The sequence below is a fragment of the Schistocerca gregaria genome, chromosome 6 (genome assembly GCF_023897955.1).
Source record: "Schistocerca gregaria isolate iqSchGreg1 chromosome 6, iqSchGreg1.2, whole genome shotgun sequence".
Lineage (NCBI taxonomy): Eukaryota > Metazoa > Arthropoda > Insecta > Orthoptera > Acrididae > Schistocerca > Schistocerca gregaria.
In genome coordinates, this window is record NC_064925.1 from 380,480,493 (window position 1) to 380,497,964 (window position 17,472).

A 17,472-nucleotide genomic window follows, 5' to 3' on the forward strand; every position below is an offset into this window, starting at 1 on the left:
CCACATCCCTGTCTTACACCATTTGTGATCCGAGCACTTCTTTCTTGTACATATTGCAAAAAATGGTTCAAATGGCTCTGATCACTATGCGACTTACCTGCTGAGTCATCAGTCCCCTAGAACGTAGACCTACTTAAACCTAACTAACCTAAGGACATCACACACATCCATGCCCGAGGCAAGATTCTAACCTGCGACCGTAGCGGTCGCGCGGTTCCAGACTGTAGCGCTTAGAACCGCTCGGCCACTCCGGCCGGCGTACATATTGCATATTACCCGTCTTTCACTATAGCTTATCCCCATGTTTCTCAGGATATCGACCATCTTGCACCACTTTATATTGCCGGACGCATTTTCTACGACGACAGATCCTATGAATGTGTCTTGATTTTCCTTTAGTTTTGCTACCACTGTCAGCCGCAACTTCAGAGCCGCGTTGAAGGTGCCTTTACCTTTCCTAAAGTCAAACTGATCGTCATCTAATAGATTTCCAGGTTTCTTTTCCATTTTTTGTATATTATTCATGCAAACGACTTGCATACATGAGGTGTCCAGTTGATTGTGCGATAGTTCACGCCTTGCCCTTGCTATCTTCAGAATTGTTTCTTCCGAAAGTCTGACGGTACGTTGCTCGTATCATAGATTCTACACACCGGCGGGAATACTCGTTTTTTTGCCACGTCGCTCAATGATTTCAGACATTCCGAGGGAATGTTATCTGTCCCTCCAGTCTTATCTGATCTTAAGTGATTGAAAGCAATTCTAAATTCTTATTCTAATACTGGATGACCTATGTTTTCGCTATCGACTCCTGTTTCATCTTCCATCACGTCGTCAGACAAGTCCTCCCGTTCACAGAGTCTTTCAGTGTATTCCTTCCACCTAACCGCTCTCGGTTTGAGGATCGTGTTAAAATGGAAAGGTAAGGCTGCCTGAATCGGCTAAATGCGGTGTAGTTCACTGCCAGGTGGGGCACTCAGCCTTCCGACTGTTTAAGAGTTCCACAGAAGCTGGTCACTTGCACATGAGTATTTACACACGTCTGAAGTAGCTTCCGTATTCCCTTCTAATATGCTACTCGTTAGCACATAGTTACATTTTAAGCAATCGTAGCTGATCCTATACTATGTCATACATAGCACAGCCAAGAGGAATAACATTTAATCTTAGCAGCAATGGATCCTGCCATGAGTGCATATTTTTTCGGTCTTTACGCCCCAAATACCGACTCCAGTTGCATTTCATTTCAACTTCAGCACATTTCTGGGAAACTTTGGCAAAAAATTTCATCAGCGTGAAAGAAATGGAATACCACATAGAGGGAACATCAAGACCGGAAGCGAACACAAACCCCTGCCATGCTTTTGGAAGTTAAAACAAAGGAGCATGGACATGATAGTGCGTAAGGAAATGATGAAACCTTGGATAAAATAATAAATTCACGTATTCAAGAAAAGTTAAACCCGTGAAAGTTCTTTCCGTGCTGGTGTATAACATAATGTCGAAAACCAGTAACAGATAATGATTTTAAACAGTATTTTTAAACAGTACTCACTTGAAATAAGATATATTCCCAGTTTTATTGCTTTTGTGCGTGCAATTATACGCTGCGTAAACGTTAATCGTGATTTCGAAAAGAAATTCGGCAATAGCTTATTTGAGAAGTCTGAACACGTACGATTTAGTTTTCAAAACAACCGCACAATTACATCTGAAAATATGACGCATAGGAGTACAGGTTGGCACCGCAAGGAGCGCCACGGTTTGGCAAACTTTTCATAATACAAATTAGAAAATTTAAGACATCTGAAATTACTATGGTCATAAATTATAATGCGAAGCGGAAAATAATTTACAAGAAAATTTAAGACAGCTGAAATTACTATGGTGGTACATTATAGTCCGACGCGGAAAATAATTTACGAGGAAATTTAAGACACCTGAAATTACTATGGTGATAAATTAGAATGCGAAGCGGAAAATAATTTACGGGTGGTGTAATGTACCACAATTCTGACGCTGTGGTCATTGACCTGGCTAAGTGTATACGCTGCAGTTTACAGAGAGGAGGATGAGTGCATAAATTAAAGAAGCACCACTTTGCAGCTAAATATGCTTGACTAGCTAACACTTAGATACATCTTGTTCATTCTCGCCTGAATCTTTTTTGCAGTGCTTGACGCACGGATGGCTGAAAGTTTTGTCTGTCCTTAAGTGCGCCTTGTCTTTAGAACCGAGACTGAAACAGTATCTGCTTTCTCATCCTTTTTAAATTCTTTCCTTTAAACCGAGGTAGATTTCAGCCTCCTTTCACTACTTAACTGCGGGCGTCTTTGTGCACAATGGGCCGAACAACAAATTTAGTCTTGGATGCGTTTGTAATGTAAGTACTAGGCATCATTTCGTGTGGTAGATATTTCCAAACAATACTACCGAAAAAAAATGCAGCACACTCAAGGATTATGTTCAGTGGCACAAGCGTATAATACAACCTCTGACAATAAAGTTCGGTGAATAGTCCTGTAAAATTAACGTTGATGGACTATGAACTACAGTTATGTTACTGTCCTTCGAAATAGTCACCTCCGATAACTGCACCACTGAGCTCTGCGATACATGTCCTGGAAACTTTGCACGAAGTCTTCCTTTGCGATGGTGTTCAAAAGCCGTGTCACGTTTCGTTGGATGTCAGGAATATAGTGATATCTCTTTCCTTTCAAAGCGAGTTTGAGTCAGTGGAATAGGAAGAAGTCTGGAGGATTGAGATCCGGTGAATGTGGTGGATGTTCAAGTTGCACCACCCTTTTTTTTTTGCCAGGAACTGTTTGACGATGTTGGCTGACTGTGGGCGAGCGTTGTCGTAAACATAAGACCGGGAACCTTGTTGTGCGTACTGAGGTTGTATCCTGCGTAGACGTTGCATGAAATGAGTCAAAATTTCAACGTCCCTCAGGTAGAAATTCCTTATGGACAATGCCTTGACTATGCAAAAAGGTGATAAGCATCGCTTTGATGCGCAATTTTTCGCCTCTAACCTTTTTCTGACGAGGTGGTGTCGGGGAACACCATTCCACGCTTTGCCGTTTCGTTTCAGAGTCGTACCGAATACATCAGGTTTCGTCCACAGTGAGAAAACGGTTCAAAAAATTGGTTGTCGCATCCACCGTTTCGACAAAATCCCGCTGATCGTCAGTCAAGTGATGTGGCACAAGATGACAACACGTTTTCCTTTTCCCTAACTCCTGGGTAAGGATTTTTCGCGTTGATTCACGGTTCATCTGCAGTTCATTCTCTATCATGCGCACAGTTAATTGACGGTCATTCGTGATTAATGTCCTCACTTTCTCAATGTTTTCGTCGCTGCCGGCGGTCACCAGTGGTCCGCTACGGGAATTGTCAGAAAAACTCTCTGGGCCTCCTCGAAAACGGGTGCACCACTCGTACACACACTTCATAGACGTACCAGCAATGCATGCATTTCCTTCGGTGTCTTGCCAAGCTTAAAACAATACATTGATCCTTTGAGCGTTCATTGTCCTTTTCTCAGTTCAACCAATGCACTAAACAAGCATTTCGTCCAGCAGACGAGGAGTTGTAATATTAGTGATTTTTTGTCACGGTGGTCGGCGATCAGATGGCTTTCGGGGGACGGGGGACTTCCCGTGCACCCTCTGTTTTGACTCAGCAGGCAGTAACTGTGATGAGTTTAGAGGTTAACGGCGTGTGCAACATTCATTCTGGAGTACAACCATGTCCCCGATGAGCACATACTCCTGTTGAACAACTTCAACCATTTGAACGAGGTCGCATTACGGCCTGCATGAAGCTGGATGGACGTATCGACGAGCCCAATGTATCGGTGGCATGTCGCTCCTTTCAGCAGTGGTCCGTGGAACATTCCCACACCAGTACATCAGGTTCTGGACCTCCATGCAGTACAGACGCGCATCGAGACCGACGCATTGTGAGAGCAGAAGTGGCCGACCGAACGTCACCCAGAGAAAAATTTGGGCACATGTTGCACCTGATTTGTCACCAAAGACCATTTGGAACCGTCTGCTTGCAGAAGAACTAAGATCAGTTGTGCCTCTGGCGAGGCTGTCACTAGCACCACGACACCGGCAGCCATGGTTACTTTGCTATCGTGAAGCTGTCAACTGAAAAGTGGAATGGCGGTCCATTATCGTCAGCGATGAGAGAAGGTTCTGCGTGTAAGCGGGTAATGGAGGTATGCGCGTACAGTTATGGCATAGTACTAATGAGTGGCCTGTTCCGGGGTGAATTCGCCCATGACGAACACATCCACCCCAGGCCGCATGGTGTGGGGGGCCATCAGTTACAACTCGCGGTCATGTTTGGTGTTTCTTCAGAGGATAGTAACCAATGTTGTTATCCTCGAGTTACTGCCATTTCTTCGACAGAAAGATGATGTGATTTTTCAGCAGGACAACGCACGTCCACATACGACTGCTGCGACACAATGTGGTTTTCGTGATGTACAACTACTCTGGTTAGCAACATCACTATATTTCTTGCCAACTAAACACGTATGGTGAAGCGGGGAATTACTCATTTTCCAGAGCCTTCGATAACCATTGCTGACTTCCAACAAAAGGTCCATGCTGCTTGGGACAATCTATCGCAGGATGCCGTTCGGTACCGTTACGATCGCTTGTTAGTGAGAATACACGTCAGCATTGCCTCCCAGATGAGGTACCCTGAATAATGATGCGACTGTTTGAGTATCCTTTACTGTGACGTGTGTTACATTTGGTCCGAATTCGTTATCATAAACTCCACCAATTATAAACTCCCTGTCACATCGCTTGTCAATGAAATCTTCTCCTTGTCCTTGAGGGTGTTGCATTTTTTCCGGCAGTATTCTCAAACCCTTTACACATACTGATGATGTGTGCAGTATTAGGAGACGACACGTTAACTGCAGAGACGTGCGTTGGAACGCAACCTGATACCCACATGACAAAACCCACCGAGAGTGAAAGTTAGCCCGTGGCTGCTTGTGGGTGTCCCCTAACTATCATCCAAATTAGGACGAGAGTGAAGCTCTGATGCATACCACACTCATGAGGGTGCACATCACTTATACTCAATCAAAGATGCTTAATTGATTTGGACTCAGTGTAATCCATCTTGAGCCAGCTAAACTTCACATAAAGTTAGGTAAGAGATTGATTATTATTTCCTGTTCAAAATAGTGATAGGTAGGAACGCAGGAGAATTATGTAACTCAACAGAGAAAATCTGACCAAAAGTATTACGATGAGATTTATTGACTCAAAGACAAATATTAACACGAAACTGAAGTATGAGTAACATGAGAATCATAAGCGCTTTAAGTTACTGTCAAATTTTATAACAAAAATAGGTAGAAGCGCTGGTAAAATTCAGTAGGGGACCTATCTGAGCAAACTGCTGTGAGGGCCGCAATGAGATGCAAATGAATTGTAATCGCAACTAAAGTGTCAGTGATCGAACATTTTGGCACCCTATTGCCAATGAAAGGAAAGTCGTGTTAAGTCCAATTGCTGCGAAGACAAGGCTACTGCGTTGGAGCGTGAAATCGACTGACGAATTCCCGATTAGCCGGAGTAGCGTATACTACTACAAACAGCAAATTTCGGCGTGTAGACGACGGCTGCGGTGCATTGCGATGAAGCTGAGAGCGTCCGAGGTAGAGGGCTGCAAACTGGACCGCGAAACTATTTGTCCGGGTGGCCGAACAGGTAGGACTCTAACAAACTACTCTCTGACAAAGTAAAGAAGAGCAAGTATCTTCCGACTCCTGCGACGATCTAGACGACTCTGTTTGTGTTTTCTTCGCTACGGCTCCGCCAGAGCTTCTGCTCCGTTGCCCTAGTGACCAGCCAATCGTGGCCCAACATTTTTTCCGCCAATCATAGCTATTAAACAAAAACAGCAAATCTCTCACTATAAAATTTCGTCACTGTAGCCGCCAATGATAGCTTTTCCCACCTATCTCCACGGAGACCGTAATCATGAGCTGACATAAGAGCCAACTTCCACTCGTAGCCTCCGCGAGATCTTTGGCGAGAAGTTCTCGATTGTGGGGCACCAACGGTATATCCTAAGTTCATGGTCTACGGGCGACGCTGCCGTGGCGAACCAGACGTCGAGGTGGACGAAGCCCAAGCAGACAATGTCATAAGCCATAGCGTCTGTTCTCTGTCTCAAAACACACCGCTTTGGATAACGCCGTTCGCCCTCGTAAAACGGTGTCGGAAGCGTCCGCTAGCCGCCAATTACCAACATCGGAAGTGGAGACGCGGGCGACTTCTTAGTCGCCTGTCCTGCGGTGGGTAATCTTCCCCGCCTGCAGTCCATTCACCAATGGGCCGGGCTGCTATTGTGGGTATGCCGGTCACATTTCTGGGAGTCCATCAGGTTCCTCCCCTCACCAGCCATGCTCAAAGCTGGCAGCTGTCACCTCCACACCGGTCGCAAGGCGGAAGGAGAAATGATTTAAAAAATTATATCCGTCACCAATGTAAATTGTTCTCTTACATGTCGGTACACAGCGTCCGATCACTGATTTGCGTAACTAAGTATGTCCATCGCATGTTACAGGTAGTTTGCATATACAGGGCATTTCCGTCAGAGGGTGCAATAATGTAACGGGACATCAAGAAAGCTCTACTGAACAATTTCAGGCAGGGAACCTGGGATCAGAGAAGCCAGCTTAAGGAGATAGGGAAGTGAGCTTATCTACCGTTTTGTGTACCATTACTGTTTTCCAGCCTATTTACGACTAAAATGCGTACAAGTTTACACGTACTGAGCTGTTTATTTACAGGTACATTCTTTATTTCCTGGCCGGCCGCAGTGGCCGTGCGGTTCTAGGCGCTACAGTCTGGAACCGCGTGACCGCTACGGTCGCAGGTTCGAATCCTGCCTCGGGCATGGATGTGTGTGATGTCCTTAGGTTAGTTAGGTTTAAGTAGTTCTAGGTTCTAGGGGACTGATGACCATAGCAGTTAAGTACCGTGGAGCTCAGAGGCATTTGAACCATTTCTTTATTTCCTGGAAGGAAACAAGGAGGACGAGCTTGATTACTAGGAGGTCATGATGCAGGCTTTGTCTACTTTACTTGCCCATAAGGTTGCCCCATGACAGAATCAAGAACATGACAGTGGGCCGCCTCACTTCAGAGTGGATGTCCGCAACCATCTCAATGCTGTATTTCCTAGTGGCTGGATTGGAAGGGCAGATCCTACGGCATGGCCTGTGAGGTCACCTGACCTAAATCTCCCTGATTATTTCCTATGGGGATATCTAACGGCCGGCCGGTGTGGCCGAGCGGTTCTAGGCGCTTCAGTCTGGAAATGCAACCGCTACGATCGCAGGTTCGAATCCTGCCTCGGGCATGGATGTGTGTGATGTCCTCAGGTTAGTTAGGTTTAAGTAGTTCTAAGTTCCAGGGGACTGATGACCTCAGATGTTAAGTCCCATAGTGCTCCGAGCCATTTGAACCATTTTGATATCTAACGTCACTTGTGCGTGAGACTTCAGTGTATACGGAGATTGAATTGGTTACCAGAATTGTAGCTGCCTCTGATGTGATTCGAAATGCAACAGGATTGTTTGTCAGGATGCGTCAGAACCTTGTTCGTCGATGTCATACTTGCACTGAGGTTGATAGCCGTCAGTTTCAGCACATTTTGAAAGACACCGTACAAATGGTACGTTCATTGTGTCAATGATGTATTTGCAGTTAACTGTAACTGGCGTAAATACAAAAGTACACAGTAATATGATTTTATTCCTATTATCTCCTTAAGCTGATTTCTCCGACCACAGTTTCCCTGCCTAAAAATGTTCACTGGAGCGTCCTCTACGTTCTATTAAATTTTTGCACGCTATTACGTAAATATCTTGTGAAGAGAATCAAACGTAATAATGGAATATGGACAGCCGTGATGAATGTACTGCCATGTGTGGGAGCGCCAGAAGACCTATCATCTTACAAGGGTGCTGGTTTGTTTGGGTGCAGTCGCTCTGTACAGTGTCCTTGTGTTTATCCCGATTAGACACCGACCAGCGGCCGAATGCAGCGCCCCTTCCTCCTTACCTCGCGGTATGGAAACGTCGCTGCTTGGCGCCACCCTGACGACACGCCCTTCCTCACGTAATTAGGCCCTTTCAGGACCGCTCAGCAGACGGTGCAGCGAGCAGCTCGTCGTAATTGGTCCCTTTGAAGGGAGCCGGCAAACCGTGGACGCTCGTTCCCTTAGCCCGCCTGAAGAGCTCTCAGTAAGCAGGTAATGCCAGTTGCTCGCTGCTGATCTCAATCTGTGACGTCAGCTGCGGGCGGTGGGATGGGACTCGCTCGCTCTGGAGAGGAAACGGGCCGAGGCTGGGAAGGCGCCGCCGATGCCGGCCTTGCAGCTCACTGCAGATGGCTGCTTCGTGCACGGCTATGCAAAAATCTGGGGTAGGTTGTGTTCCTCAGAAAGTGGAAAAGAAGAAAGCACAGTTACATGTTAAAAATGAGGAACTAAGAACGTTCCTTTCGTCCACGTCTCGGCGCTTCCCTGGCGTCGTGCAAAGTCACACACGCGGCTGCTGCCTGTGTTGTGGTTGGCAGGAGAGCCAAGAGCGTGTTACTAGAGGAGGCCGAAAGGCACGCGATTTAGCTCACGCAGGCTGGCGTGAGGTCTGGAACAGGACAAGGAAATTAGAATTTAGAAACAACGGACGTACCTTGTGGAATACTTTAATCCATTAATGATGAACGTCGCTCTTGACGGTACATAGTTCACAATATCAATAGTAACTGATAATGGCGCCTTGTTAGGTCGTAGCAAATAACGTAGCTGAAGGCTATGCTAAACTATCGTCTCGGCAAATGAGAGCGTAAGTAGGCAGTGAACCATCGCTAGCAAAGTCGGCTGTACAACTGGGGCGAGTGCTAGGAAGTCTCTCTAGACCTGCCGTGTAGCGGCGCTCGGTCTGCAGTCACTGATAGTGGCGACACGCGGGTCCGACGTATACAACCGGACCGCGGCCGATTTAAAAGCTACCACCTAGCAAGTGTGGTGTCTGGCGGTGACACCACAGCCTGTATCCACGCACACCTGGCGACGCACGCGTCCCAAATTACGCGACGCACTGCGCCGCCGATGTAGTCGGAAAACTTTACTGGCAAACCAGTGTTAATTTGCTGCACCGTCAAACATTTAAAGTCAGACTAAATAAGAGCCAGCCCCGTCATTCTGCCGCGCGGGACACGGTTCCATTTCCCAACACTGCAAAGTAAAATAATTAAGAGGTCTGTAGCCAACTAACTACTCCCAGGGAGATTCCGAGGTGCGACCGATGGACTGCCATATGTACACCGCTAACAGTTTACACAGCGTCTGCAACTGGCCACTACCAACTTCTGCCCATGATCTGCGCAAAGTTAGAGTAAGCTAACAGTTTGAAGTCAAGTCTCTGAAATTTCCACCTCAACAAACAGAATTTATGATTTCAATTAACCCCTTGGTTTGCTCAGCCGACTCACAACCGGCCGCATGTGTCAACTGTGGAACTACGGGCCCGACCAGCCACAGCTTCCTCTTTGTGTTTCTTCTTCTCTGTCAATAGACGGCATGACATGTTCTATACCACTGTAAAGCTGAGAAATCGATCTATTTAATCGTATGTAATACACTCGATTTCTTTCTATATTCTGCGAGTTGTGAGTAATCGTTTTCAGGTTTTGTTAGTTTTATCCCCCCAATACTACCAAGGAAACATCCTCCAGAAATTGTGTAGTGTGCAAAGCAATGAAGTAGAAAAGTGATACGCGGTATGACTATGAGAAACATCTAGTGGCGCTGGACATGCCTATATTTTTTCGGGAAAAACCACACCAACAAAAACTTTTAAAACAACATTATCTTCACACCTCATCACTTCAATAAATAGTACGGATGGATTTATAAAGAATCCTTATCAAAATATTATATAACTTTGTGGAAAGTGTGTAAAACGAAATAAGCAGATTTTCCTAAATTTAAATAGTAAATGTAGGGTCGACTATGAGGAAGAGTGTTAGTAAGTCAGTGGATTCAGCGCCGCAAATCCGCCTCGTTCATTGAACAACACCTGCCTCTACAGGGTGTTACAAAAGGGTACGGCTAAACTTTCAGGAAACGTTCCTCACACACAAATAAAGAAAAGATGTTATGTGGACATGTGTCCGGAAACGCTTAATTTCCATGTTAGAGCTCATTTTAGTTTCGTCCACCTACGCTCAATGGAGCACGTTATCATGATTTAATACGGGATACTCTACCTGTGCTGCTAGAACATGTGCCTTTACAAGTACGACACAACATGTGGTTCATGCACGATGGAGCTCCTGCACATTTCAGTCGAAGTGTTCGTACGCTTCTCAACATCTACATCTACATCCATACTCCGCAACCCACCTGACGGTGTGTGGCGGAGGGTACCCTGAGTACCTCTATCGGTTCTCCCTTCTATTCCAGTCTCGCACTGTACGCGGAAAGAAGGATTGTCGGTATGCTTCTGTGTGGGCTCTAATCTCTCTGATTTTATCCTCATGGTCTCTTCGCGAGATATACGTAGGAGGGAGCAATATACTGCTTGACTCTTCGGTGAAGGTATGTTCTCGAAACTTTAACAAAAGCCCGTACCGAGCTACTGAGCGTCTCTCCTGCAGAGTCTTCCACTGGAGTTTATCTATCATCTCGGTAACGCTTTCGCGATTACTAAATGATCCTGTAACGAAGCGCGCTGCTCTCCGTTGGATCTTCTCTATCTCTTCTATCAACCCTATCTGGTGCGGATCCCACACTGCTGAGCAGTATTCAAGCAGTGGGTGAACAAGCGTACTGTAACCTACTTCCTTTGTTGTCGGACTGCATTTCCTTAGGATTCTTCCAATGAATCTCAGTCTGGCATCTGCTTTACCGACGATCAACTTTATATGATCAGATTCGGTGACCGATGGATTGGTAGAGGCGGACCAATTCCATGGCCTCCACGCTCTCCTGACCTCAACCCTCTTGACTTTCATTTATGGGGGCTTTTAAAGCTCTTGTCTACGCAACCCCGGTACCAAATGTAGAGACTCTTCGTGCTCGTATTGTGGATGGCTGTGATACAGTACGCCATTCACCAGGGCTGCATCAGCGCATCAGGGATTCCATGCGACGGAGGGTGGATACATGTATCCTCGCTAACGGAGGACATTTTGAACATTTCCTGTAACAAAGTGTTTGAAGTCACGCTGGTATGTTCTGTTGTTGTGTGTTTCCATTCCATGATTAATGTGATTTGAAGAGAAGTAATAAAATGAGCTCTAACATGGAAAGTAAGCGTTTCCGGACACATGTCCACATAACATATTTTCTTTTTTTGTGTGTGAGGAATGTTTCCTGGAAGTTTGGCCGTACCTTTTTGTAACACCCTGTATATCTCATATTAGGCTTCTGTCTCTACTGAGGACGCCGTCGCTTACAAAACCACAGCACTTGCCCAGATGACCGGAAACAAGTCAGTCAGAATCCAACGTGCGTGCCCGAGACGTTCACTGATCGCTGAGGACCACTCATTCCGATCACACGCAGCAGCAGCTGGACTACCGTCTATACTCCGCTCACATGCACCACTGCACGCTGTCGCCCGACTCCCGATCCCCAAATGTCTCCACGAATCCTGTCTTTTCTAACAGCCAGATTCATCAACTGGCTACAGGCATTTCAACTGGCCTTTTCGTGCTCACGCTGATGCCGCATTTCAGCAAAGAGCTGCTTGCTGTCACGGCTACTCCCAAGTTTCTTCCGAAGAGGTGCTGGATAGCGCCTACCGTCACAGAAAGTCAGGAGCCCTTCAGCCAGCCCATTAGGCTGGCACCGCAAACCATTTAGACGGACCAGCAAAAGACCGGCCGAACTGCAGCCTCGTGATCCAAACACCGGAACATGGCTCTGCCAATTGAAATGGTGAACAGGGCGAGTCGACAACTGCAACCAGAAAGTGACATGTTTCAATTTTTGCAGTCGCTAAGTGAGCGGAAGTGATTTACAATCTTGAGAGGGAACTTTCCGAGTGTGTGGTGCTCTGAAACGTGCTTCAGACTGAACCAGTACACCGGACCGGAACTCGAAACGGGACCTTGCCTGCCACGTGCTAGTGCTCTTATCCACTGAGCTATCCTAGACACGACTCGCGACCCGCTCTCATAGCTTCAACTGCCCCGGTATATCCCATCCTGCTGTATACCGCGTTGAAATAGCACTCCTGAAAGAAAAGATATTCAGGAGAAATATCCTAGGCACAGCCTACTGGGTTCTTTCCAGAACGAGTTTCACTCAGTGCTGTTTTCAAAAACTTCGTGGCAGACCAACATTGTGTGCTGAACACTCCGCTTGTGAAAGAGTAACTACTAGTTTTAAACATCAGTCTCAAATAATAAGAGGGATCCAGTATCCACAGAGTAAAACACTGAAAGTAGAGATTAGGCTACCATACTTAATCTGCCGAAGTAGAGAGGATATAAAATACTACTGGCAATGGCAATGAATGCGTTTCTGAAGAAGAGAAATTTTGTAACATCGAATATTGACATAAATGCTATGAACTCTTTTTTAAAGCTATTTGTCTGGAGTGTAGCCATGTATGGGAGTGAAAAATGGACGATAAACTATTCAGACAAGAAGAAAATAGAAGCCTTTGAAATATAATGCTAAAGAACAGTGTTGAAGATTAGATGGATAGATCACGTAATTAATGAGGAGGTACTGAATAGAACTGGGAAGAAAAGAAATTTGTGGCACAGAAGAAGGGATCGGTTGATAGGACACGTCCTACGACATCAAGGCATCTCCAATTTAGTTCTAGAGAGAAGTGGAGAAAGGGGGGTTAAAATAGTAGAAGGAGACCAAGAGATAAATACCCTAAGCAGATTCAGAAGCATGTAGTCACGGTAGTTATTCGGAGATGAAGAGGCTTGCAGAGGGTAGGGTAGCGTGGAGACCTGCATCAAACCTGTCTTCAGACTGAAGATCACCACAACAACATACTTAATCTTGGAATCTAAACGCACATTTCGATCTATATAATCCGCATGAGTTTTTCACACGCGGATTATGTAAAAGACGTTTTAAAGTAGGTGATCAAGGTAGTGTGTCGCGTTTTTTTTTTATAAACACATTATTAACCAACAATTAAATATTTTAGGACAGAGCACAGAAAGGGCCACGGCAAGCGTGAGAGGAAACTTACCTCTGCTTCATTCTGGGCGTTTTTTAAAGTTTATGGCGGATTATACTTGCTGGCTGCGGCCATTGTGTCAGCAGTTAGTGTGGAGGCTACTATTATCGCTCGGCAACGACACCTCCCGGGCCAACCGCAGCGTCTCAACCCTATGGAATGCCAGAGCAGTCCACAGAGCGGTCAGTTTTGTTACAGAATCGGTCGCTCAGAGTAGATTGGTGTGTGTGTTTCGTCTTCGGTTTACGTGTTAACCGTTCCTGTCGTAGACAGCTGCCACAACCAGACGAATTTACTGGTGTACATGGGCTCGCCGACATCACGTTGACTGCGTTACTAGGGCTGAGCTCACCATAGACATTTAAGTTGCTCTACATAACGGATAAGCTGAAATCCACCCGGCTCGTTACTGTAAATCGGTGGCTAATCGTCAGCGGGCGCCTGAAATGCGGGCAACCAGCAGAACCGCTATGTGATGCGGGCTGCTCATCATGCAGGGGCGCCCACCTGCTGATTCCGGCACAGTGAGCCACGGTTCACCGCCGTCTGGTCGCATTAGATCTCTCGAGGAAAGTTTTTTGGGAACATGCTGCATTTCTTCGTCCATATTAGCCACTAACTGATCGCACAGTAGTGCCTGTAGTGGACGCGACATAAATGAAGCGCTCTGAGCCAGCCTGTGAAGGTTTTATCCTCCAGGAGAACGCGAACAGAGCTGTGAGGAAGAAGACGTGCGTTCTTACTAAGTCTTGCAACGTCATTTCGCCTTCATTACAGGACATAGTCACAATGAAAGCCTGCAATAAATAAACCCCAAAATATTACGGAACTAACAGACCGAAGACAGGTGTTGGTGTTTTTTAATAAGAAATAAACGTAAGGGTTTTGTTATTTTTGTTGTGCCACTGCAAATTACCTGACGAACCTGTTGCTTTTTTCCCAAATGACACTTGCAGCATCCTCAGACTACGTGATACTTAAAAAATGTCTGCGTATCAATACTTTGCACACAGACACACACACACACACACACACACACACACACGCGCGCGCGCGCGCGCGCGCGCCCTTTGGGAATCGTATACAACTACAACTAATTTTAGTTCTTGAACGATTCGAGATATCGAAAGGAGATTTACTATGAATGATAGTAGGCAGAAGAACACGTAATTGTGTTGCATGGGTAGTAGTCCTAACCTTTTTATCTACCGGGATACTGAAACAAGTTTTTCTTTTAATACAACAATGTATGAATTTTAACGGTATTCGAAGGCTCTTGAAAGGATTACTACAGTGACGTAGCACTTGTTAATCTTGGCGCTGAAACTCTTCGCAGCATATCCGAGAAATGTTGTAAAATTGAAATAGGAGGCGGCTGGAATTGACTGTTTCTTGAACGTCACGTGGTGCTCCCTCGCCAAGTTCCGTCGTTATATGCAGCAACGGTGTAGGCCAAAGGCATTGACGTAAAAAGAACCTTCTGTTGAGGATGCGGTGTGCACCATAGGCAAAGATCAGCTGCAATTTCTTTAAATGGAGCTGTGTTCTTATTTCTAGCACATCAAAAGCAGCTCAGAAAATTACGTCAAATGCGTGCACGTAGTCATATTCAACAGTTTCTGTGGAAACAAGTCTATAGTCGAAATGCTGAGACTTGCATCAGAACGGCACTTGGTTCGAAGGCCATAAAAGATACTTCGTCCCGTTTAAAGAAAATTGCTGGGCGCAGTGTCTCAGCCGATGCGAGGGTTGGTTTTCAGCCGTGCAAGTGGCAGTGATGCTGCTGAAAAAAACAACCAGTTGTAAAAGAGTGACAGCAAACACCCGAACAGGTGAGGAGCTCGTGAATATTTGTAGTGCTGTTTTTACGATGCACGCGAGAGACAGCAGAACGGTTCTCGAACTGCCAGACTGTGCTGACGGGGCGGTTTGTTCTAGGGGTGGCGGTTATATCGTTTTTTTTCCCACGCCAGTTTAACCTGACTGTTAAAACCGGTCAAAATAATCTGTTTATAGGACAACCGATTTTCAGTTTTTATCCTGTTATTTCCTGTACTGAAATAGAAATAGAACGAAGTTTGAAAAAGTTTGACTCTCTCAGCTTCAAGATACATAGAACCAAAAATATTTAATTAAATATGGAAATAAAAGAAAACTTAGACTATCCGTCTTTCGCTGTTTTTCTCGAAAAGTGATAGGGGGTTGAATACAACAAAAAGTAGTAGTATTTTCCTATTAACTCTAATTTTTTGAAACTCTGCTCAAAAATAATGTTATAATCGGGAATTATCACACTATTTGGGAACTACAAATAGTCAGTGCTATAGGATGAAAACTGAGGTTGAAGAACTCTGTTTTTCGTGATATTTCGACCATTTACAAGGGCTGCAAGCAGATAAAGGTATATTATGGAGACACAGGCAGAACATTAACTACTTTCTATTTGTACGGCATGCTATGAATGAGTAGTTGTGAAGTATTTTTCCATTATTTCCTTCCTGTTTTATTATTTCATAGAAGTGGCAGACAAATCTTTATTATTTTGAAGTTAAGGAGATACTGTAGTTCATTGCTACATCACTTTCCAGACTAGGAATAGTGCCAATCCGCAAAACAACGGCAGTCCGGCAATGACAGCGAGCAACTAACGTATAGACCAGCTGGAGGCAGGTCTTACGCACTGCCCTTACACGCGTACGTTAAGCCTAGACGCATAGGGACAGGTACAGTGCTAAGTGACTTCGTGGCAGATTAAAACTGTATTCCGGACCGAGGCTAGAAAGCGGGACCTTGCCTTTCGTGGGTAAGTGCTCTATCACCTTTTTTTCCCCGTTAGTGTTCGTTTTATTTGGTCGTAGCGGACATCACGTGACGGTCATTGAGGTTCGTTGGTGATCCCTTCACTCAGTTTTATTTATTTATTTATTTATTATGACAGAAAGCAGCCAGCTCTCTGAGCGAACACGCGGAGCTACCGTGCCGTCACGTCTGAGATATCCATGTACGACTGACGATCCGTCCTGACAGCTTTATGTCCGCCAGTACCTCGTCTTCTACCTTCCAAACTTCACAGGAGTTCTCCTGCGAACCTTGCAAGACTAGCACTCCTGGAAGAAAGGATAGTGCGGAGACATGGCTTAGCAACAGCCTAGGGGATGTTTCCAGAATAAAATTATCACTCACGGAGTGTGCGCTGATATGAAACTTTCTGGCAGATTAAACTGTGTGTTGAGCGAGATCAGAACAGGTGAACTTTGCCTTTCGCAGGCAAGTGCTCTATCGCCTGAACTACCCAAACACGACTCACTATCCGTCCTCACAGCTTTAGGTCCGCCGGTACGTCGTCTGCTACCTTCCAAACTTCACAGAAGCTTTCCTACGAACCTTGTAAAACTAACACACGAGGGAGAAAGGATATTATCAGGTATGTTATTGTCTCGAGAATGCTGTGCCAATTCTTAGATCAGGTGTTTGTTTCTTGTTTCTGTCGACATTGTTATTAAAATAGCACTAATCGCTTTTCCTATTTTTTTACTAACGCAATATTTCAAACCAATGTAAATTATGCGAATAAAAATTACTCTTTTTTTTTTAAAAGGGTTCATTTCAAAACTAAAAAATTTTGCACTGCTGCTGTAGATAATTAATATTTCGTTTTTTTATTTTATTATTAATAAAAAATAAAAACCATTTGTTATAGCTGAGACCAAACAAATACCGAAAAACAGCGGCTATTGGAAAGAAAAATACCGGTATCGGTTTTAACTGGTCGGTTTTTGCTATCCCTTTTGTCTGCAGCCGATCGCTCTGTGCTATGACGTGTCCGTGCGTGATGACGCAGGGGCGGCAACTGGCGGGCCACGCGTCCTACACGTGCCACAGCTGGCCGTGGCGCCCTGCAGGAGGGTGGAGAGATAGGGGCCGTGGGGTCGTGTTGTGGCAGCTGTAAGTGGGGGCTGGCCGCCTGGCGCATAGCTGTGTCACTGCTGCCGCCAACTGGGCTCGCAGTATTGTTATTGTTGCTAACGTATCAACTTTCACAAGCCACACAGTCTAATGGTTCAAATGGCTCTGAGCACTATGGAACTTAACATCTGAGGTCATCAGTCCCCTAGAACTTAGAACTACTTGAACCTAACTAACCTAAGGACATCACACACATCCATGCCCGAGGCAGGATTCGAACCTGCGACCTCACCGCTCGGCCAC